We start from the raw sequence: 23,768 nt of genomic DNA, 5'->3' as shown, positions 1-23,768 counted from the left end.
AACATATGCAACATTGCCTTTATAGAAGATAGAAGAGAAGAGATTTATAAAACATAGCCTTGCATATTTTATAATATCTAGAGCATTTAATGCAAATGGTATATAATTTACCTAGAGCAATATTAAATAGTAGGTATAATGTTAGTATAGTTCCACAAAAGGTCGATGATTAATCAAAAATGTATGAGATAAATAAAATCCTTGTAATGACATCATTCGTCGTACTGTTTGATGCGCCGGCTTTAAGGTGCGTTCACATTGGTATTAAATAACGAGAAAATATTCGCGTTCAATTAGAATAAGCGATTAATTAATTCTTTAGCCTTTAATAGCCAATATTGAAGTGTTGGAATTGGATAATAAATCTGGATAAATTGCTACTTTAGACATTATAATTTTATTAATCTCGGAGTCAATACACAGCTGTTATAAGTATTAATATATTTATGTTAAATAAAAATCAAGAAATAAGCGACAATTTCCATTTTTTAGCCAAAGGAAAACTTCTGAATATATTATTTAAAAAAGCGGTGCGCTATGTTACACCAGTTTAACAAACAAGATTTTACACTTTAAAAACTTTTGTTTTGTTTAACGCGACAGTGCGTCATTCCTTTTTCGCCAGAAGCAAAACATCTTCCTTCCTAAACATAATATTTTTAATGAAATAAATATAAAAATAGCTCTTGTTGCAAGTGCAGAGAAGTTCGTGGAGAGGCGTTTCATTGTCTTCATAAAGTTTAACAAGAGCAACAATTACTCATAACTCACAGCTGTTAGAAGTGACTTAATACACATTTGAATTCTCCTGAATTAAATTAAAAGTTCCATCAGGATCGCACCCTTGTTATCGGATCTATTTATTACTGATAACCTTTTATCTATGAACAGATAGTTACGCTCCTTTGTTTTACATAAATAATATTAATACTATGTGGTATTACTTACATTTAAACCACGATTTTGTATAAACTATGTATATTACAGTATGACTCATTCAATGTGTGCGTGTTTTAAGGTGATGAATTAATTTTTCTAACATTTACGGCCCTTTTCAAACCTTCGTAATTTTTATATTATTAAAGTTGTCGTGATGAAAATTCTTGACAAGAAAGTTCAATAGTAACACAATACGTCTACCGTTTTAGAAACATGATTCCATGATATTTTCTCGATAGAAAAAAAATACAAAGTTATCATTGTTATTTTTTTTTAATCTCTGGCATCTTCAAAATAACAAACGTAAAGTTACGACTTTTTGGATATTAACTATAAAATATACAACCTATACGTCTACCGTGTTAGAATTTTGAAATATGCGATGGTTTTGAAATAAACAAGAAATACTTGAAATTAGCGCGCGACCAGCCAATATAGCGAGAGCCGCCCTGTATCTTCCTACCCCGATCGCTGCACGAGTCATTCCCGCTACGGCCGTCACACGGGGAACTTGTGTCGCTCGCGCAATCGTAAAAAAGGGTGACAACACGATAAGACAAATGGGGACAATAAAGAAAATAAGAAGAAGAAACATAAAGGTTGGAGGAAAAAGAATGCTTACAATTGGAACAAATTAATGAAGTAAGTTGGTTTTATTTTAAATTTGATGATAATTGTATTATAGACGATGTTTGATATGTACCCCTGTTTTAAGTACATAACGAATGTGTAAGATTTTTTCATTTATAACATAAATAATCTGTTCAGAAATCCGGAATCCAGAAGGAAAATAAACCCACTGATTGTTCACAATGTGAATCCACTCCTTCGTAAGTACCTTTATTCAGTCAAAAATGTATGTTATCAAAGCTCTACTGGTTTTATCGCATGATTCCATTTTTAGCAAAAAGCAACAAAGTGCAAAGAAATAAAAAATCATGGTGAACTTAGTGGAAGTATGGCGGACATAATATGGAACAGGAGCTCATTGGAGTAGTATTATATTTAAAAAAAATACGAAATAATTTCAAGAATTACATTTCTTAGAAGGTGGTAGATAAGTATGTTGTATAAAGAATTTGATGTTGATATTTATTTCATTTATACTTACTACACCTGTGCGGGAAATTGCTTAGTAATAAAACAGGTTTATATTCATATTTACATAGTAATGTGAGTTTTCATTTCGAAAAATTTTGTGTAAGTATGTATATTAAATTGAGTTCCTGGGTGATCTGGAAACACAATTGGGCCCGGAAGATGGCGCTGCAGTCACTCCTCCTAATGACATGAACCGATTTGGATGAATATTTGTGTGCACATTTCATTTTTGTGGGATGATTGGTTGATTCGCTTTCACATTAGCTAATATTATGTATTTTTGTTGTTAGAAAGTAAACTTAATTTAATGTTTATAATACATTATTATTGGTATAAATAAGCCAGTGTTCGTCTCACATTGCTGTACCTACCTACCTACCCTACCAGGGCCTAACTTTGTTCTGGCTATTTTATTTTGATTATTTGTAATGAATAATTACAATTATAATAGAGTGCAAAAAATAAATACATGCATCAATATATTTTGTGTTTTTTTTTAAACAATTTTTTTATTTAAAAAAATATCAATCCGACCGCGGCTTTGCCCGCGTGGAATTAGATTATATCGTGAATCCTGTCTTATCCCACAGAAGTGTTCAGTTCGGATAAAAAGTATCCTATGTGTAAATCCAGGCAATTAGCTATATTTTATCAAAATTGGTAATGTAGTCTTGACGTGATTAAGTAACAACTAACAAAAAAATATACAAATTAACATCCAAAGTTTCGCATCAGTTTTACTGTATTAGTGATATCTTCCACTCTTGACTTTGACTGAGAAGAATTAGGGTTTATAACTTCTTTCAGAAATATTACCTTTCATTTCTGGGCATGATGTAATATCTACGTCAGCATCAAATTCTATCTAAATCCATTCAGTAATCCGCGTTATTGAGTACCATTTCATTTTTTCAGAGTAACAATATTTTTTGTTATTTTAAAGATTATTTATAACCTGTATTATTTTGTAATAAAGTAAACATTACGAAATAATAATAATTATTAATAATGTCTAAGTAGTTGTTAAAAAGAAGATTATTTGTTTATAAGCAAGAAAATAAAACCAATAAATCAACAATTAAATATATGTATAAGAATATTATAACTGTATGACGACTCCATACATGTTTGTCCCGAGTCGACCAGCGGCAGCGCGGCGAGTTTGCAAGAATGACTTCGCGCACACCCGCGTTCGCGATAGCGAGCTATTAGACTCCGCCCGCCAAGCAGTAGATTTTTTTTGTGTATCGTCTTAATCACTAGTTTAAAAGGTTTTTAAGGCGGTAACAAACACCTAGACATTACAACGCGTTAAAATTATATACAACTCTTAATATCATGTCTGTCCTTAGTGTTTAATTATGCATAGCCCTTCCAAATTCACACCAGCCACTCGGCTAACATCTTAAATAATTCATTTGGTCCGCCCAACAGTGAATGTTCGATATAATTATAAAATACATCACTAAAGTCAATATTACGAATATAATGCTGTTTATTGAAAAATCGCACTTATTATTTGCTGATTAGAAACGTTAGTTGTTTTCAAATTAAGGATTGAGAAAGGTCGATAAAATGTCACATAACACAGTATATTCTACGGAAAGTCCACAAAGTACAAATTTAACTGTCTTGGAAATCCATAATGCACAAGTTTATTAAAGGATATTAACACCAATATTTACGAAGAAAACAAGAGTAGTAATTAATTTTAGGGTCCTTTGTTTGTTTTATTCAGAATGTAGGAAACACCGACACCTCATGTTGGGATAATATTTCAATACATTTTGAACTAAGGTTCGTTGCAATCAATCATGGATTTAAAGGGTTATAATTATATAGGGATACTAGATTTCCGCCCGCGGCTTCGCCCACGTTTTCAAAGGAAAACCCGCATAGTTCCCGTTCCCGTGGGATTTCCGGGATAAAACCTATCCTATGTGTTAATCCAAGTTACCCTCTATATGTGTGCTAAATTTCATTGTAATCGGTTCAGTAGTTTTTACGTGAAAGAGTAACAAACATCCATACATCCATACATCCTTACAAACTTTCGCCTTTATAATATATACGTATATACGTATATTAGATGATCTCACATTTTTCTCCTAACCTAGGAATCTAATTTTCGGGTCAATAGCTTCTGCCACTAGTTCACTAACTGGATAAAAAATAGACTATCATCTCGACCTAAAATATCTTCAAATATTATTTCAAAGATCTATTCAAGAATACAAAATATGTACTGTCTGTTTTCAGCCGATATATGACACTTATATACTATACTAGCTGCTCCGCGCGGTTTCACCCCCGTGGCTCCACTGCTGTTGGTCGTAGCGTGATGATATATAGCCTATAAGCCTTCCTCGATAAATGAGCTATCTAACACAGAAAGAATTTTTCAAATCGGACCAGTAGTTCCCGAGATTAGCGCGTTCAAACAAACAAACTCTTCAGCTTTATAATATTAGTATAGATAGTAGCACGTGGTAGCAAGTACACGAGGAAGAACACCTGCGATAAATTCGTCCGCTTAGTTTAATAATGATATTGAAAAAAACATTCAAATAAAATACACAAATAAATACTCTTAACAACATCTTCTCTAGCAAGAAGACATCTCTACCCTTACATAATATAAAGTCAGCAGAATCTGCCCAACGCTTCAACAAATGAAATCATACACAGAAAACAACGAATTAAAGCTTCTACGATCAACTAACAAGTCAGACGTGACGAGTGTTCCCAAAGCGTCGGCAGAGTATCACGTACAGGGTGATATTTCAGGTATTAAGCAGGTAATGGCCCATACATCCGCTCCTAATGGGCCCTCTTCACAATGGGCAGCGTTGGCCCAACAAATGATCGTCGATGTTTGCCACCGATTATGAATAAATATCTACAATGACAGCTTATAGACATTTAGGCCCGCTCCCATGGCCTCTACTCGCCCAACGCTGCCCATTTTGAAGAGGGCCCGTCAGGTAAAGCAGGTATTAATGGTCCATACATCCGCTGCTATCATTATTAAGTTTACCGCGTCATCGAATGCGAGTGATAACGGTCCAATGGTTTATAGAGTTAGGATACAATGTAGTGATTAGTACTGAATTATCTTCATTAATTTTGCCGCTCTGTTTCAGTTTAGACTTAGACATTGGGGACATATCATTTGTATATTTGAATTCTGAGACGAACTTTTTGCTATTGATACAGTTGAAAATCTATGAACCTGTCTGTGTGGAGAAAGAACACTTTGTAAGATAAGGAGAGAGAAAAGTCTTCTTACTAAAAGTCTAGTTTGTAAGATAAGGAGAGAGAAAAGTCTAAAAGATGTGCAAAAAGGTAATATTTTATATTATGCTTTGTATTAATTTTATTTTTTCTTATGTAAATTCGTTTAGATGAATGTGATAAGGTGGAGACAAAATTAAAATTAGAGGTAATATTATTCCTTTACGCAATCTCCAATAAAATACCAATATTAAATTAATTTGTATTTTTAGCTATTAAGTAATATTAGTTTCCCTTTTATTTTTAGAATTACACGCGGGTTCAATTAATCCGAATCATCCTGTACAACGTAATAACCGCACAAAATATTATTTTCCAAAACATATATTAATAATTGACTCATTTACGACTTGACCACATGTGAGTCAACTATTTTAGTATATTCCCCATTGAATATGGTGACGATTAGAGAAATGACATCACACAGTGTAGTCACCTATTTTCAGTTATACAAACTACATTACAGTCATTTATTTATAGATAATTTAATTAAAATTATGCCAACTAACATTTACTATGAAAAATTTAAGGAAATGATACAGTGTTAGCTGTTCATTTTAAATAAATTATACAATAATTAGGTATTGTTATTACATAAGTGAAAATGCGCAGCGTTAGCTACAGCTCTATACTCACGATGAAGACATATTGCAGAACCGTGATTTTCAAGTAGGTATAGTTCATGAAATCGTTCTTTACATTGACTCCATATTACAAACATATTAAATATTTTAACAACTAGGTATGTAAAAAAATAAACATATTTTATTGAACTCACAAGCGTCTAAAGGTTTAAACCTTTTAACGCCGTTTATTGTCTCTCTTCATTTGTAAGCGTTCGCTTTTTCCCAATTATATAATCCTACAAAGTGAAAAATAGCAACATAACTTATTCATATATTAGCTCCGTAAATCACGGTATTGAATCATAAAAACGGTAGAATAAACTATATAAATCCGTTTTACGCGGCATCAATACATGCGTTCGAAAATTTATATCATACTTTATTTTATCCATAGCGGATGCGAGTGCATCCGAGTTATCTGCGAGCGGCAATGCTTCCGCGAAACTGTGATTAATTTACTATCTGCGGGATTCTGTAAAAGTATCGAAAACGAAATGTGTCTGGAATATTTTCTCATCATTATACGTGGAATCAGGATAGTCGAAAGTAATATGTCAAAAATACTTTTTCATTTTTCTTTTTCACTTTTCAATGTGTCACGTTTGATATTTTAAAGATTAAAAAGAAACTTTGCATGCATTTTTTGGCATTGATATAATATTGTGATGATTAATTTCGAGTAGGTATTTATTGAAACCTGTTTGATATATTGAAACCATATTATAGGTAAGACTATATTTGACCAGAGCAAAGTAAAAATTTTTGAATTTAAATAATATTAAATAGGATATTGGATATTTTCAATTTTCAATTTTTTTGTGTAAAAAATGGTTTTCATTAATGTCAGTAGTCAAAGAAATTATTAATATTTGTCTTCTTCACCATATTCCCTTTTTGTTTAGCGTTGTAAATATTTTACAGTTTCATAAAACAGCTATCTCAAAATTACAATATTATTATGTGAAAACTAGAACTTAGAGCCATGTATTATCTTGTATCAAGGCGACACTTTATAAATGCTGTAATAAGAGGAATCACATCTCTGAATACCTTATTAAGTTACATTAAGGGAAATTTAATGCTATATCTGGATTGTAAAATGGTATTACTGTTACTAAGTATATGGCACATAATTGTGTGGTTTTGTAATCTTGAAATGTAATAAGAACTAACTTCTAAACTTACAGTACTTATAATATTATGGGTGAAGTGTAACACTATAATAATTTAATCGTTTACGCAATAGATGTTTCAAATGATATATATACACTATTTCATAAAATAGGTTCGACGAACAATAAAAGGTCCATCGCTAAAAAACTGTAAATATATTTTGAAGTTTGAACGAATAATAATAATACGAGGATTTAGATTTTTGTGATACTTATAACTAAATAATTACGTAAAAATCTGTAGTAGGTAGGTAATTTTATGTAGGTAAGTTCGCGTTTTTCTCACCACGAAACGTTAATTGATGAATCCTTGTACATATCAGCGAACACTTATTAGTAACTCTGTTTTTTCATATTATTTAATCAACATAAGATAGAAAGAGAGTTCATTGCGAATTGCATTCTATTAGTGCAGCGATTCCCTCGATTAAGTGCGTTGCGTGACTACAGTGATTTAGAAAAGCTGCGAATGTACCTATACTATGTAGATTTTTTTTATGTACCTTATATAGGTTTAATAAGAACTAGAACTAAAAACTTATGTCTTACACGTTTATGTAGTAAAACATTTCAAAATAAAATACTCCCTCTTTACAGCTTTTTGTACTCGTGCAGCCTACAAAATTTCACTCTTATTTCTCATCCACTGATCGACTCCTGAATTCCTGAAAACTTATCGTGCTCCTTTTACTTTAATAGCTACATTTTAACTACGATTATATTTTATGCATTACTAATATAAAAATAATGTGTGTTTAATGTTACAGGTGTTTTATGTAGGTACATCATTGTAATATTGATATGATTTTCCCTACCAACGAGGTAAGTTCGCCATGTAATGGCAGGTTGAAACACAGTGAGATAGTCGGTAGTTCCGACTTAACCTTCGCCTCTTTCCCTCAGGACTAAACAACAAACTATTACAAAGGTACATTATATTAAGGGTGAAAGATATCTATCTTTTCTGTATTTGATTAAACTCACAAATCATCATTATATCGTTATTTTTAATGTATAACCTAACACTGAACATTTTTCTATAAAGGAAATAAATCGGTAATGGAATAAATGGTGTAGAAATCTCGTCTAATCTAATATCTAATATTTATATTATAAAGGCGAAAGTTTGTAAGGATGTATGGATGTATGGATGTATGGATGTTTGTTACTCTTTCACGTAAAAACTACTGAACCGATTACAATGAAATTTAGCACACATATAGAGGATAACTTGGATTAACACATAGGATAGTTTTTATCCCGGAAATCCCACGGGAACGGGAACTATGCGGGTTTTCCTTTGCAAACGCGGGCGAAGCCGCGGGCGGAAATCTAGTGAATTATAACAATTTATAGTTTATACCATTCATAGAGATTGTTGAATCAACGCTCTACTTTGTAGTTTATTTATAAATATGAGTTATATAATAAATGTAGATAAAACATGTCCTGTAATAGCTAGGCGCCAATGAATCACTATAATATATTATGATTATTACCACTAACCAGTTATACCACATAATATGTTATACGTAGATTATGTAAATATAATCAAGCGTTTATAGTATAAGATAAGGCTAATTGTTTACCAGGTATTTATTTATTTATCAATCCTTTATTGCACTTAAAGAGAATAAAAAAGAAGAAACACAAACACTTAAAGATAGCTTAAACTAACTAACAGGTATGTTATTAATTCTGAGCAAAAAAAAGAAGTAAATGGATAATATAACAAGCTTGTAGGTCATTTGGACTTGTTAAAGACATATTAATTAATGAAACTTATACTGAAAGTGATAGAATATACTTGAAGGGTAATTAGTACATAAGTACCCATGTTGTATCATAGATGTGAAAATACATTATATTGTACAAAAGTTATGGCTTATAGTCAGTATTGAGAAAATTTTACTTTGGATTTAAGTACCTAGTTTATATATTGAATATGTTATTTAGGTTATTTGTATCCTATTTACAGCATAGAAACCTTATTTAATATTGCCTGAAAACCATAAATGATCTTAAAATAAGATTTACCATATTTTCCAAAGAATCTCCATTGAATTTATTTATCGAACAACAGGAAATTCCTAACATCAAACAAAGTATGCCAAAGTAAAAACAACAAAGGCGATAAGTCAGTATTGTACGTGCTATGAATGTACTGCTTTGATGACTTTCTGAAGAATATTATTTACTTTGTAATAAGCCGACTTTGAATATTTGTTGCCAAAATTCGACTTTGGAAAGTATTCTTAAACATTGGTTTGTTTGTGTTCAAGTACTTAGTTCTATTTTAGTTATTCATAAAATTAACTAGAGATTTATTTTTCTTTGCAATTTGTTTTCAATTTTAGTAATATAATATGAATAATTTTACAAAATATTTATACAAACCATCAATTAAAGTAAAAATAAATAGTTGTCTGTAAAGTCGGTTTACTGACGATAGTTGAACGTGACAACGTCCAATAACGGCCGATAATTGTGCTTCTTTGTTGCTCGTTCCGCGCTCTCGCTTGCACTTCAAGCCTTACATGGAACGCCTCAGCGAGGTAACGCCGCATGAGTCATGTTTTTTCGTGCGTGCAGCCGGCTCTATCAAATTATAAGACGTTGTCACGTCAAAAAATCACATAACAAATCTTAAAGAAGTCTACGTTGCATCAATGTTCCTACGTAAGCCTTCCAAAAGATCGGATGCCTTTTAGCGTCACTCAAGTTTAACGAAGTAGGTCATAGTATGTTTAATACTTAATTTCATGCCATGTCAATTACTTTATAATCAATAATATTATAATACTATATGTATTATGTATGATGATTGGTTAACTTGCCAAGCCATCTTTATATGTATATCTAAGGGCGGCCGTACACGGATCGTTTTAAGCAGTTGAGACCGACGCGACGCGGACAGCTTGAAGCCGCGACCGCGTGGTGTGAACAGCTCTATGGACAGTCATTCACAGCCGTGTACGGCCGCTCTATGTTTTTTTTTTTAATAGGTAAGTTTTGATTTTATGTTTCAATCTTTAGTTTACTTAATTTCTTATATTAAAACTGACAAATACTTACCACATTGATTTACTAGTAGTTTAATACTAGTAGTTTCGGGAAAATATAAAAATAGAGTCTTCTCAATCTTTAAAAAAAATTTGGGCTTAAAAATAAACTACTTGAACTAATGATTGTTTGCTAGGACACCCGAATAATAGCCGAAATGTACTCTTGAGCATCAAAGTCTAGACGAGTCAAGTTTTTAGTAAACACAGCTTTTCTAGTTAATAATTAACCAGAATTTGTCCTTATCCCTTAGTCTTAGTGTTTAAATTTGTTTTTTTCCATCCACTATTGTCTTGTGTTTGACATTAATTAAAACTTATGAAGAACAATAGAAGCGTGTTATGAAATTGTCATAAGGCGGTTTCTGCAAGGCGAGCAGCCTCGTGAAGCAGTGCCGCGCGAAGCAGCTCGGTCAGTGTGGACCTGGTATACTGATATGTTCTTTTTATTAATGTTAATGAAAGTGATCAATTAAAGATTGATTGTCTTGTTCTTAAACTAGCTGGTTTAAAAAGAAGTGGTATAAAGGAGATTAATACAAAACAAGATATTTATAGTGGCATAAAATATATGGCCGGAAAAGAAGCCATAATAAAATACTAGCTCAATTTTTTTATATTTAAAGACAATAATGCTAAAATCGCATAAAAGACGTAAATCGAACGGTATAGATGTTCTACATTCTTACTTCTTTTTTCTATAATCGAATGGAATTTAATGTAACCTGTTTGAGTTTAAATTAGTATTAATACTTTGTTTGGGAAATCCATTGTACAATTAGCATATTATACGTGATTTTGTAGGTTATTAAAATCTATACGACGACGACGACGCGGTTGGCGCAGTGGTAAAAGTAACTGCCTACTGAGCCGACGGTCCCGGGTTCGATCCCCGGTCAGGGCAAATATTTGTGTGATGAACTCAATTATTTGTTCTTGGGTCTGGGTGTTATTATCCATATATTATGTATTTATTAAATATTATATTTATCGTCGCCTAGTACCCACAACACAAGCCTTAATTGAGCTTACTGTGGGGCTAGGTCGATTTGTGTAATAATGTCCTATAATATTTATTTATTTATTTATACATTTGCATACACTTCTATGGTTCACACGTAAGAACGCATATTTTGTCAGATAACCATTTAACTACCTACTACTACTGGCTCATACAACAGAGTATACAATATACCTATTGCTATTAAATCACTGTCTATATACCTGAAATTTCTGGAAGCTTCCAAACATTTTGAGCCACAGTTGCTGGATTCATCACGTGCTCTCGTAAAGTTATACAATGTTCGATGTGACCCAGCTACCCCGTAATAGAATTTTGCTTGCACCTATTTTTTCCGGAGCCATTCGTGCATACAAATAGTTTCTATCTGATGCAAATTGTAGTTCGTTTGTGTAAATACACTTTTTTTCCTATAATTTCCTTGGAATTTCTCATTCCAGCTCGGAATTTTTCGATTCCTTTGCCTTTTTAAAGACGTCGTCTAAAATTGTTGGTAATTTGGTTTGGAATTACGCGACTGGCACCAATATAACTGATATTACAGATTCGAAATGAGCATTCAATTATGGAAATTATTTAATTTCTGTGAAACTAAATTGCACAATTCGTTATCATCAATCTTGAATATTTTTATTGATGATAGAGTAAAAGAAACAATGTATTGATTATGATTCTTATTTCAAGGCACAATAAAGTGATGGCTTTACACCTTAAAGTTTATGGCGTATTGTGATTCTGAATGGATCTTACTATACCCATTTATAATATCAATATTTGTATCTCATAACATATACGCATGTATAAATAATATTTCTTTTATTGCAGTTATACTATAATCTTCACTGCTAAACGGCAAATGAAAAACATCGTGAGGAAACCGACATGGTAGAGTCAAGAGATTCGACAACATGTGATATCCACCAACCCGCACTTGGCCAGCGTGGTGGATTGTGGCCTGTACCCTCATAAGAAGCCGTCTCCCAGCAGTGGGAACGTGTATGGGCTGATGATTATGATGACGATGATGAAACTCTATACTTTAGGATAAGCATGGATGAGATCTGAATTATTTTAAATTCAAAAATGTCGGGTCTGTGACACTTTGGCAGCTCTTGCTTTCGTATGGGCGACTAATGTCAACATGAAGATTAAAAAAAAAACTAAACAATTTATAGCCTACATTATGTTGCCAAATTAAACCGCTTAAATGTTATATTTGTTTAAGATAACGTGAATGAATATTGCTAAAAAATAACAACAATAATAGATATCATTTTGTATGCCAACGTCTGAAATTCGCTTGGTATTTGAGAGAAAACAGTTATAATACGAAGGTGATGAATGATGATAAAACTGTCCGTAAAATAATTAAATTATATTAATAATAATATATGCGTATTATTATTTATTATCAAGATTATATTAGTTATTCAAAATTTTAAAGGTATGACCTTCGTGTTCTTTTAAATCAATCTCGGAGCCTGACGCCTACAGGTACATAATAAATATATTTTCTATGACTTAGCTTTCTCATTATTTTTAAATAAGAGGAATCAATTCTTACCCATTAATGAAAGCATTATAGTTCTCTTCTACTAATCTTCCAATCTTATAAAACACTAGCTTGTGCCCCACGGTTTAACCCGCATTGCTCCGCTCCTTTAATTGGTCTGAGCTTGATAATATGAGCCTATAGCTTTCCTCGATAAATAGGCTATCTAAGACCGAAATAATTTTGCGAATCGTACCAGTTATTCCTGAGATTAGCGCGTTCAAACAAACAAACAAACTCTTCAGCTTTATCATATATTAGTATACATAAATTAAAATGCCTACAACTACAGCGAAGCGAAAAATCATCTATGTCCCATAAAGTCTCTTTTTAAGGTCGGTTGATTCTGTAGCTTGTCGGTGTCTATTCTGTAACTTTTATCTCAATAAACAATGAAACATAAAACGATTACAATTAATCGTTATAACGGTTCCTCTACTAACTACATGACCTCGTCTTGTCTTTAGTAATTTATCTTCTCCTAATTGGGAATAAATACCGTCATAATTAATGTCATATGGGCACTTTATTTGGACTCAAAGAGATTTAACTAAGGTGTTGTAATTTGATACTGTATATTTCCTTGACATATATATTGGGTTCCTATAACTATTTCGAAGTCATGCTTCAAAAGTACGTTCGTACGGAGTTTATTGTCGTCATTTCTGCGAATGCTTTCTGAACCGAGGGTAACTAATATCTGGGTAGGTAATATAACAATTCAAAAGCGCTTCGAAACGAAGTCTAGTTGAATGGACAGAGTTTGAAATTAGTAGTAGAAATATTAATTAGGATCTTTAATTAGCAATGCGAGATTTCAATGGAGCTCTATCTTTCTTATTGTTTCATTAGTTGTATCAAATAAAAAATGTATAGCGTAATAACTTTTTATTTTATTAATGTAGTTATAGTATAGTGTGTTATATATATATATTCGCTAACATACATCTTCTTTTAAATGTAAAAATATAGCCCGTCGACTACAATGATATTACATCTATCGGCGGAAACATTACTTCAAATAAAGTACTGAAAAAAATTATCTGTTAATTTCTAGAATTCTACAGAACTAGAATAAAAATGCGTTGCACTAAATCTTGAAATAAATATGCCAATAGTAATAATAAATTGTGTTAAAATAAATGTTTCCACACCTCTGTTTGTTCAGGAGCCTACTAGCCCAATTTAAAGATTAGCTATCGGCGCGAAATTTTTTTGATATTTACTTATCAGATTTCTGAACTGGGGCAAAGCGAAATTGTAAAGGTGAAACATATTTGTATGATAAATTATTTATTGCTTCCAATCAATGTGTTACCTATTTTATTCTAGCTTCCAATACATACTTATCTACTGTATTGAGTAAAGGCTAGTTATCATAATGTTATATGTATTTTTCTGTCTGGGCAAAGTACGTCTCTATATTTTAGACATTAATAATTATGCCGAAATAATTGGAATGGAAAAAATTGACTTTTTATCAAACGTATTCTAAATAAATAAATAAATAAATCGTTTATTTGCAAGAGTGTATATCATCTTAAATTTCGTTCAGTGTATAAATTCATAGCAATGTATTTTATGTTCGTGTTTCTACTTTTCAGTAATTACCTAACTGCGATATAAGGAGTGAATTATGGTATCCCACTGTTGGTATACTAAGCTCAAAGGAGGTTATAGTTTTTCATACATTGAGTTCGTAAAAAATACTTATAAAATTCCAGACGCATTTTTTTTCAAATAGATGAATTCTTACATCTCTAAATGTACACCCATAACAAGCAACCCGCCCAACTTTGCCACCAGCACGTGAGCTATCGTTTAAGATTATGTTTTCATGGACAAAATGATTGAAAACATTGATTTTCAGGAAAAATATAGCAAAAGTTTTTGACGTAATTGTGTTATTTAAGTATTTTTTACGTGATCAGTGTATGCAAAACTACAAGTCCCTTCGCGTGTAGTATACCAATAGTGGGACACCCTGTATAATGGGACAAGAAGAACATCATCTGAAAAGTAGTAAGTATTTCTGTTAAATGAATTATTTAGTAAACAAGTCTTATTTTATGATTCGTTAGAAATAAAGTAGAAAAAGCTAGACAGAGACGAGATAAAAGTTTTATAGCTCTGAGATTTTTAATCTCTTGTAGTTCTCATCAAGAATTTATTTAACAAGACTCAGCACTTACCTTGTTATAGCTATCTGTTACTACTAAAGTATTAACTACAATAGTGTAACAGAAGTTTTCTCCAATATTTTATCCAGAAATGTGAGTGACAGTCGGCAGAAAAAAATTTTCTAGTAACGAAAAGTCATCACTACATAGTATCTATAAAACAAAGTCGCTGTCTCTGTTCCTATGTCCATATGTATGCTTAAATCTTTAAAACTACGCAACGGATTTTGATGCGTTATTTTAATAGATATAGTCATTCAAGAGGAAGGTTTTAATATACCTACAATTTATTAGGTTTTAGACAAAGCGGGCGAAGCCACGGGCGGAAAGCTAGTATTATATAAAATTTACAGGCTCCTGCTTAAAAGACAAAAAAACGAGATAGCTCTTGGTAACCAAAACCAGGAATATAACGTAGTGTAGTGTATAATATTATACCATTATCAGTTTTCCACCTGTAATCAAACAAATCTAAGTATCATTAGATAACGTAGAATAGTAGTTTCAAGCACCATGTTATGAATAACAATACTCGAATATTTATACAAGAAGAAAAAATGTCAAAGGATATTCCGATATAAAAACAAGGTTCACGTAATCACTTTACGAGGTCAACCTCTCTACAAATAAGAAATAGATCCACAAATTTTGCATTCCTTTTCATATAAGCTAGTTTTCTTATAAAATCAAACAAGTATATTAGTGAAGGTTCATCGGTATATTTTTTATATTTTAAACCTTATTAGTTTTGGTTTTAACAGGAATTTAACATGAAAAGGATTCTTTTAACTAGAATAAGTAAAGGCAAGTTTATGATGTTTATTATAAAGTCAATCGTAGAGTAAACACAGCTTTTGATCGACTGATTTCGTTATTTTATATTCACAATAATAATAGTCCAAGAGCTGTTGTAAATATTAATCTAAAACATATTCCATGATCAATGTTGTAGACATCCCTAAAATTCGCACAAAGCGATTCACGTCATCATTTCTCTTGCGAACATCTAAGGACTGGAACTCTCTACCGAATACAGTTTTTCCACCTTCTTACAATCTATCCAAATTTAAAGCAAATGTGAATAGGCACCTTCTAGGTAAACATGTTCCAACCTAGGACGCGTTGTCACTTACCATCAGGTGAAACAGCGGCCAAATGTTTACCTATTCATGAATAAAAAAAAAAAATGTGATTAAACGATGTTGGAAAGCTTTTTTATTGCAATCATGTCGAATTGGAAACATGGAATAAATATTATGGAAACTTTGAACGTGAACTTCAACATTCTGAAACGTTTAATTGTAACTGGGAACATGCTAAATATAGCTCACTAATTCACTCATTAAATAATTAAACGCGCGAATATTTCTCAGGTCGTATGACTTTTGGCAAATATTCAAATAATTGTGGCGCCGTCTTGTATATAAATTACAATATGTGACATCATCGACATTTTTAAATCTAACAATGTAAGAGGTGCGTTCGTCGTGTGTTGAATAACGCAAGGTTCTGGACTCATTTTATTTATATGAGAGTGACTCATGTATGAATTGATAGTGGGAGCATTTAAATCTATTCAATGGATAACTATAAAAAAAACAGTTTTCTATTTGTTGATCATTTCTAGTGGTCTACTAGTGCCCGAAATTCGACCTTATCGAATCTTAAACAAGATAGTTTATTATATGCGTGTGTGTCAAATAAATGGTATTGTGTCCAAAACATTTTTTTTAAGCAGTATTTTTTATGAAATGTGAGCATTCTGGACTCCTTTTTATAAATATAAATGAGTCAAATTACATGCTCCTACTCCGGTGCAATTTTCGAAAAAAGAGGTACCTACAAAGTTTTTGCCCTACGTATTAATATATTATGGAGTTTGCTTTATAGGACACTGGTAGTTAATATAACCTAAGAGTCAGGTTCATCCCAAACTAACTTTTGACGGATTAGGGTTGGGCATACAATCTCATCAATCATCATCAATGAAATATAATATAGTCATTTTTAAATTTAGCTCAAAGATAAATTAGGTCTTAAGAAAATGGCGGAGAGAATGTTATTTAACCATTTTATTGTATTTGAAAAAATGACTCTTATTTAGTTTCAAAAACAACAAAATATTCCTAAATGTAAAATAACCGAATTCTTTTGTCAGTTATTATGATGACATTACATGATTCTTTATGTCCTACGACGTCATTTTAAAAGTCCTCACTACAAGTAAATTAATAACCCAACACTAACAGTATTTATAGAAAGCAGATGCAAAACTTCAATTTGGTACACAAAGCGGTACATCATCTTCTCAGCTGGATGTTAATAGCGGACGCCATTAAAGCTTTATCATTTTCCGCCTCGCAGTTCCGGCTTCCGAGAATTTAATTCTGACTAAAATTAGTCGCGTATGCGCCGTGTTTTCAATTAGCAGTGCTTGAGGTACGTTTGGAAGTATGAAATTCGTTTATTTTTAGCAGAGTGGACAAGGTAATGTGATGTGTAGGTACTGCACTGTTTAAGTATACTGTGACGTAAAAAATACAATGTAGAGTTTTATCGAAAGGATTAAATCGACATGTGTTTTCCGAAGTTTAAAATATTTGAAAGAGAAATAGCAGCATGACAATCAAATAAAAATTACATAAACATAGAAATTTAAATTAATTTTCATAATTTTGATTCGTTAACAAAAAAAATATATAATCAGCATTTTCACCATAATAATTATTATTTAGTAGATTATTTAGGATTGAAGAGGAAGTAATTATTATCAGAAGCTGTTAATAAAATTAACGCGAATATAAAATTCTTTGTTTTGTCACAACAATCTCGATAATATTTTGTCACGGTCTAGTTCAAGGTTAGTTGTATTTATATCCCTGTAACGAGATTCAGAGTCATCGTATTAAAATAACAACAATAAATTTTAACAAGAACACATGTTTACTAACATTAGACATTGATAAAACTTTGTTATTATTAACGATTATGTTCTCATAATTAAAAAAAGGTATTTTAAGTTTTGTTTTATTTAAAAAAAGTTAATTTAAATCGTTTGTAGTACGTTTTTTATCACCTCAATCACTTTGACGTCGATTACTTATTACAAAATTGTTATAATAAAAATATTATTGATAAAATATTTGGATACTATGGTGTTTTTATATTTATATCCAACTATTATAAAATTATCTACATCTACTGCAACTACAACAACTAAGTATTCATTTTACAAAAAAAAGTAGAACCTGTATCACGTGTAGTAGTACTAGGTACTACATAACTGTAGCACTAAATCTATGAATAAACCGGCGCCTTAATATTTAAATGTATGAAAACAGATAAGTTTCATACATTACAGAGCGGAGAGCCACAGATTAGTAAATGGTTACGTAGAGCGCTTGTGTGGTCCCGGATAAAAAATAGCTATGACGTCACACCGATGAATAAAGTCAATTTTCGCACATAGCCCTGGCTTGTTTTATTTTTATTCTATTAATTTATTTCGTTTGCTATTTTTAACACGCTTGTAGATAAATACACTACTTGTAGATAAATATAAATTTACGTTACTTCCCGTGAATTTGCGAACGTAACCGACTCTATCGTACTCGACTTTTCGCAGTTGAGCATCATAAAATCTTGAATCAACAGAAAAAAATCTTAACAAAACAAGCATCTTTTTAATGTTTGAAACTACATTTATTATGTCATTATTTCATTGCTATTTGTGAACAAATGTATGTGCTAAATAAATGTTCATTCTTTCTACTCCACAATAAATGCTGTTCAAACTAATTGACACCAAAATATGATAAATGGAAATGACAATAATAGTGCGAAAACGCCACAAGGGCCCTCCGCGTTTCAGGGACCAAAGGGACGCTGACAAGAGGGCCTTTGAAGTACACTTCTCTGCAGACTGATGAATTTCTATGTCAAATGTTTTACATAATATATGTCGCCGTCATATGGTTGCATCTGATATTTGATTAAATGACTAGACATGAATGACGACATTAAATTGAATGACTAGGCCGAACGTTGATTTAACAGGCGTCACTCAACGTCCAACTAGTTAGCGGATTTTAACAGTCCTTTGTTCAGAGCGGATATATCATCCGTCATATTGTTGAATGACAAGCTCGTTCATTGATTCACTACCTATAGAGTTTACTTTTCCAAAATTAAATTTGAAAATAGTAAGTAATATCAATAATATCAATAAAGAAGACGGTTGCGAGCCGACTTTAGTCATTCCATTATATCTAGTCATTCAATGAATTCGCTAGTCATCCAATCAAATATCAAATTCAACTAGATGACTGCAACATAATATATAATTGTCACGCTGTCAAGGTTAATCGATACAATGTCACAGATTAGCAACGTCTTTTAAATGTCACGTTGACATTTGGTAACAATGATCACTTATTAACATCCATACTTTAATATTATAAATGCGAAAGTAACTCTGTCTGTCTGTCTGTTACTCAATCACGCCTAAACTACTGAACCAATTTGCATGAAATTTGGTATGGAGATATTTTGATACCCGAGAAAGGACATAGGCTACCTTTTATTGCGAAATATGTACCACGGGCGAAGCCGGGGCGGACCTCTAGTAAACTATAAAGTCGAATGGAATTAGCATCGTTAGTAAGAAGCTTTCAAAGCGTTTGTTTATAAGCACCGATTTCATATAGCACTTAAGTTCAATAATTACTACTTAGCCAATCTAGAAATCTTCTTACAATCTAGATGTCATCATTGTCTTGAGTACTAAACTTGCTGTTAGAGATTAATATTACTGTTATTAACTGATACCTTGTTCAGTAAAACTAAAATAGTTCAAAATAATTTCTTCGTTTAATTGTGCTATTATTGTTTTTTTTTTGTTTGTAACGTAAAACATTTGTCAAAATTGGTTCAATGGGTTTTGAGCAACACTATGATAAATAAAGCAATAAATTAACCCTCTTAATAACACAAGAAAGGTGTAGATTTAGTTTTTCCTTTCTGTTAACACGCCTTAATATGACTGAATGGTAGATTTCCTATCTCCCAAAACTTTTTCGATCTCGTTACCCCGTGAGTTACATTGTGTGTTTTATAACATTGATTTCGCTGAATGCACCAATTTAGTACTACATTTTAACTCCTGTACGTTAGAAGTTGTTCAAGTCTAACACTGGCCGCACACGGACCAACTAGCGGGAACTCTGGAAACTTCCACGTGTTTCTTGTACAAGAGTCTTGGCTTAAAGTTCTCCTTATCGTGTAATTAAAGATTAGGATTGAATGTACTAGGTATTGTCTTTGAGTGGCTGCAAAATGAATAAATAGCAAGGAAGTGTTGTTTCATATTCCTTAGAAGGTGTGTTATGATGCAGAAAATTATGCTGTGTGCTGATCGATGGTTGAAATTACTTTAGCACTCGAAGTATACATAGTTCTTGAAATAAATAGCTCTCCAAGCTCCTGAAAAAAAAACGAACGTATGTATTAGTTACTAGATTTCCGCCCGCGGCTTCGCAAAGGAAAACCCGCATAGTTCCCGTTCCCGTGGGATTTCCGGGATAAAAACTATCCTGTGTTAATCCAAGTTACCCTCTATATGTGTGTTAAATTTCATTGTAATCGGTTCAGTAGTTTTTACGTGAAAGAGTAACAAACATCCATACATCCATACATCCATACATCCTTACAAACTTTCGCCTTTATAATATAATATTAGAATATTAGATATTAGATAGAAATCTAAATAACAAGGCACTATTATTTAGATTTCTATGGTATTAGTAGATTATTGTACGGTAAAAAAAATAACCCTTTCAGTGGAAGGATTTTATTTCAAACAGGTTTATACCTTATTTGGTATTCAGTTTATTACCAAAAAATTGGTTGTCTGTAAAGTCGGTTTACTGACGATAGTTGAACGTGACAACGTCCGATTGTGCTTCTTTGTCGCTCGTTCCGCGCTCTCGCTTGCACTTCAAGCCTTACATGGAACGCCTCAGAGCGAGGTAACGCCGCATGAGTCATGTTTTTTCGTGCGTGCAGCCGGCTCTATCGAATTATAAGACGTTGTCACGTCAAAAACCTCAAAGTACATTTTATGCTTAATCATTAGCTTGTTTTGATGATAGGATAGGATAATAACATAAATCTGCATGAAAAAGCAAAAAAATGTGCTAAAATTACACTTGCATCCAATATTATTCTTGGAGAAAACCCAAAATAATTTTATAGGTAACAAGCGGTAAATTAATAATTTTCACACAATACACTACACTTAATCTTTCGCAATGCCACTTGTTCCGTTTAGTCCGAGGCTTAAAATTATTGCAGTAATTTATGTATACAGGGTGTTTACGCTTGGCACTAGTATTATATAAATAATGTCATGCGCTTTTGCAATAGTTATAAATTTGGGACTTATATGAATGGTAGTTTTATGAGGTTGGATTCTAAGAATTTATAGTGAACTAAATTATCTATAGTATTCTGAAATTTTAATTATATTGTGAATGTTTCTTTTGAAATTCACGATTGATATGGGTTTGACGTAAAAAATACTTTACGGTAGAGAATCATAACAAGCATTTTGTATTTGAAAAACAGTTCAAATAGATTACTGCTGTTTTGCTTCTTGCGGTACCTACCTTATATTCTACACATACCTAATAGAAAAAAAGTAATGTTTTTTTTTTTATGATACTTTACTAAATGCAATTGCAAACGACTTTCATTCTACATCTACTACATTTAATATGAAACACAATAGCAAATCGGTCTCTACTGTAAAATTATAAAAACAACTCTGTAACTTTTGAAAATAATCCAATTAAAACATTTGCTGTACATTACGTGACACGTCAGAGTAATTTAAACGGATACCGAGCTGATGTTTGGAACAATTTTAATATTAATCCGCTCAGAGAGTAGCGTTTGAAATTTCACGCAACACTTAGCAATTTGAAGTTACATGTTTTTATTATTAATTATTTATTTAATTCTAGCAGTATTGTGTAGTGTCTAATTCCAATTATTGCAGGTTATGATGGAAGCCCTTTAGGGCTTTAGGCTTATTTCTAAGAAACCATTCGAAAGTTTTTAAGTAAAGGTTTTTAAAAGGTCATAAAGCTCTGGGACATTTCACAAAAATTTAATAAATACCCAGAAAAACAGACCTGTTTAAAATATCTTTAAAATAATGGTTTCTAAAGTATACCATAAAATTCATTGCCATCATGCAGCAAAACTGAAAAACACGTTAAGTTTAACGTAAAGAAAAAATCGATTGTAAGTACCAATTTTTCCCCATTATCAGAAAGACATGCAGTGGACTTCAGTCATAGAGAATCATGAGTTCCCCAAATCTATCAACATGTTACAATAAAATAAATTGAAAAATTCACGTGAATTTTTAGAGCTTTATGACCTTTTAAAAACCTTTACTTAAAAACTTTCGAATGGTTTCTTAGAAATAACATTTACTAGATAACATTTATAGACGCATTTCGAACCTATTTCTAAACAATTTTGACACCATTTACTTGTCAACTTTTACCACATTTCGTGAGAGCGTTTACCGTAAAACAACTGCGAATCGCACACAATCAACAAATCCCAATTAACAAGTATGAATGAACAGAAGTAAACTGAACGTTCATTCCACATGGTCGCATTGATTGTATCGAACGCTAATTACCTATGTAGTTAACAAACTTCGACTTAGTCGATAATTGTTGCAATAGAATTTGAATGGCTTTTTAAAACTGTATGTTTGTGCACTATTTGTATGAACATTTGAATTAAGTTCGTTGTTGTAATTATGTATTGATTGATATTGTAATGCGTTACATGATAAATACAATAGCGTATTTTGAGAAGTATTACTTTTTAATTGGGATTATAGTCATTGATTTAGTAATACCACATCATTAGGACAACATTTTTCTATTTGTACGTTACCGTAGTAATTACGTTGATGATAAAATATTTGTAAGGAATTTCAGTAGGCTTTTCTTGTTGTCCTAGAAGGTTGTATCATGTTAACATACACTTTTCTTTTAGAGTAATCTATTACATAATAATATATAGAGTAGAGCAATCTATTCCATGATAAAACGTATATTTATCATCAATCTATAAAAATAAATATTAAATCTTTTTTCTTGTTATTCATTGATATCCTCCCCTTCATGATTTAATAATTTCATGCGCCTTCCACAGGCATTCTCCATTCAACCATTATTCATTTCAAACGCAATCTGCAATGAACCCATACGCCTTGTAAACAGGTTTATTAGTCCAGTTAATATAAATGCACCCATTCATTGAATGCAATACAAGTTCGCTATACCAAGTAACGGAGCTAGCAAAGAACCACTATTTAAACTTCAATTTATGTTGTCAGCCGTAAATTAGCTACAAAAAGAAAATGGCTTAGCGTACTGAAATTTATTAAGCGTACTTTGTCCTATATAACTGCCCCTGTTTTTGTGTGAATCGTCGACCACTAATGTTTTCATTGTGTCGCAAATCTTAATTATGTTAAAACTTATGGCGTTTAGTTGTTTTGCATGTGATTTGTGTGTCAACTTTTGTTCTCATCGTGTGGGAATAGGGCGTAAATATTAATTGAAAAAAGGATGGTTTTGCATTCGCTTTCAGCATTGAAAACTGTTATTAATTATTATTATCTTATACAAATTGTAAAAATGTCAAGGATTATCTCTCGTAATACTAGGTATGGTGTAGACGCATACCTATGAGATGCTTGTCTTTTTCAAGATATAAAACAGGTATGACTTAA

The 23,768-nt window shown here is 31.9% G+C and overlaps 1 long non-coding RNA gene across 1 annotated transcript; it reads left to right on the top strand.

Annotated features, from left to right (window-relative positions):
* Nucleotides 1–1,034: 1,034 nt before the first annotated feature.
* Nucleotides 1,035–2,909, top strand: LOC149904156 (uncharacterized). Its single transcript, XR_016457338.1, has 3 exons — nt 1,035–1,581; nt 1,708–1,769; nt 1,844–2,909. It is a non-coding gene; the product is annotated as an uncharacterized LOC149904156 (long non-coding RNA).
* Nucleotides 2,910–23,768: the final 20,859 nt, after the last annotated feature.

This window comes from Colias eurytheme, chromosome 12 (assembly GCF_061535395.1).
Source record: "Colias eurytheme isolate Ceu_HAF_F1 chromosome 12, ilColEury1 Martin Lab GWU primary, whole genome shotgun sequence".
In the NCBI taxonomy this organism is placed as follows: Eukaryota; Metazoa; Arthropoda; class Insecta; order Lepidoptera; family Pieridae; genus Colias; species Colias eurytheme.
The sequence above is the reverse complement of the archived record's forward strand: the minus strand, read 5'-3'. Positions and strand labels throughout refer to the sequence as shown.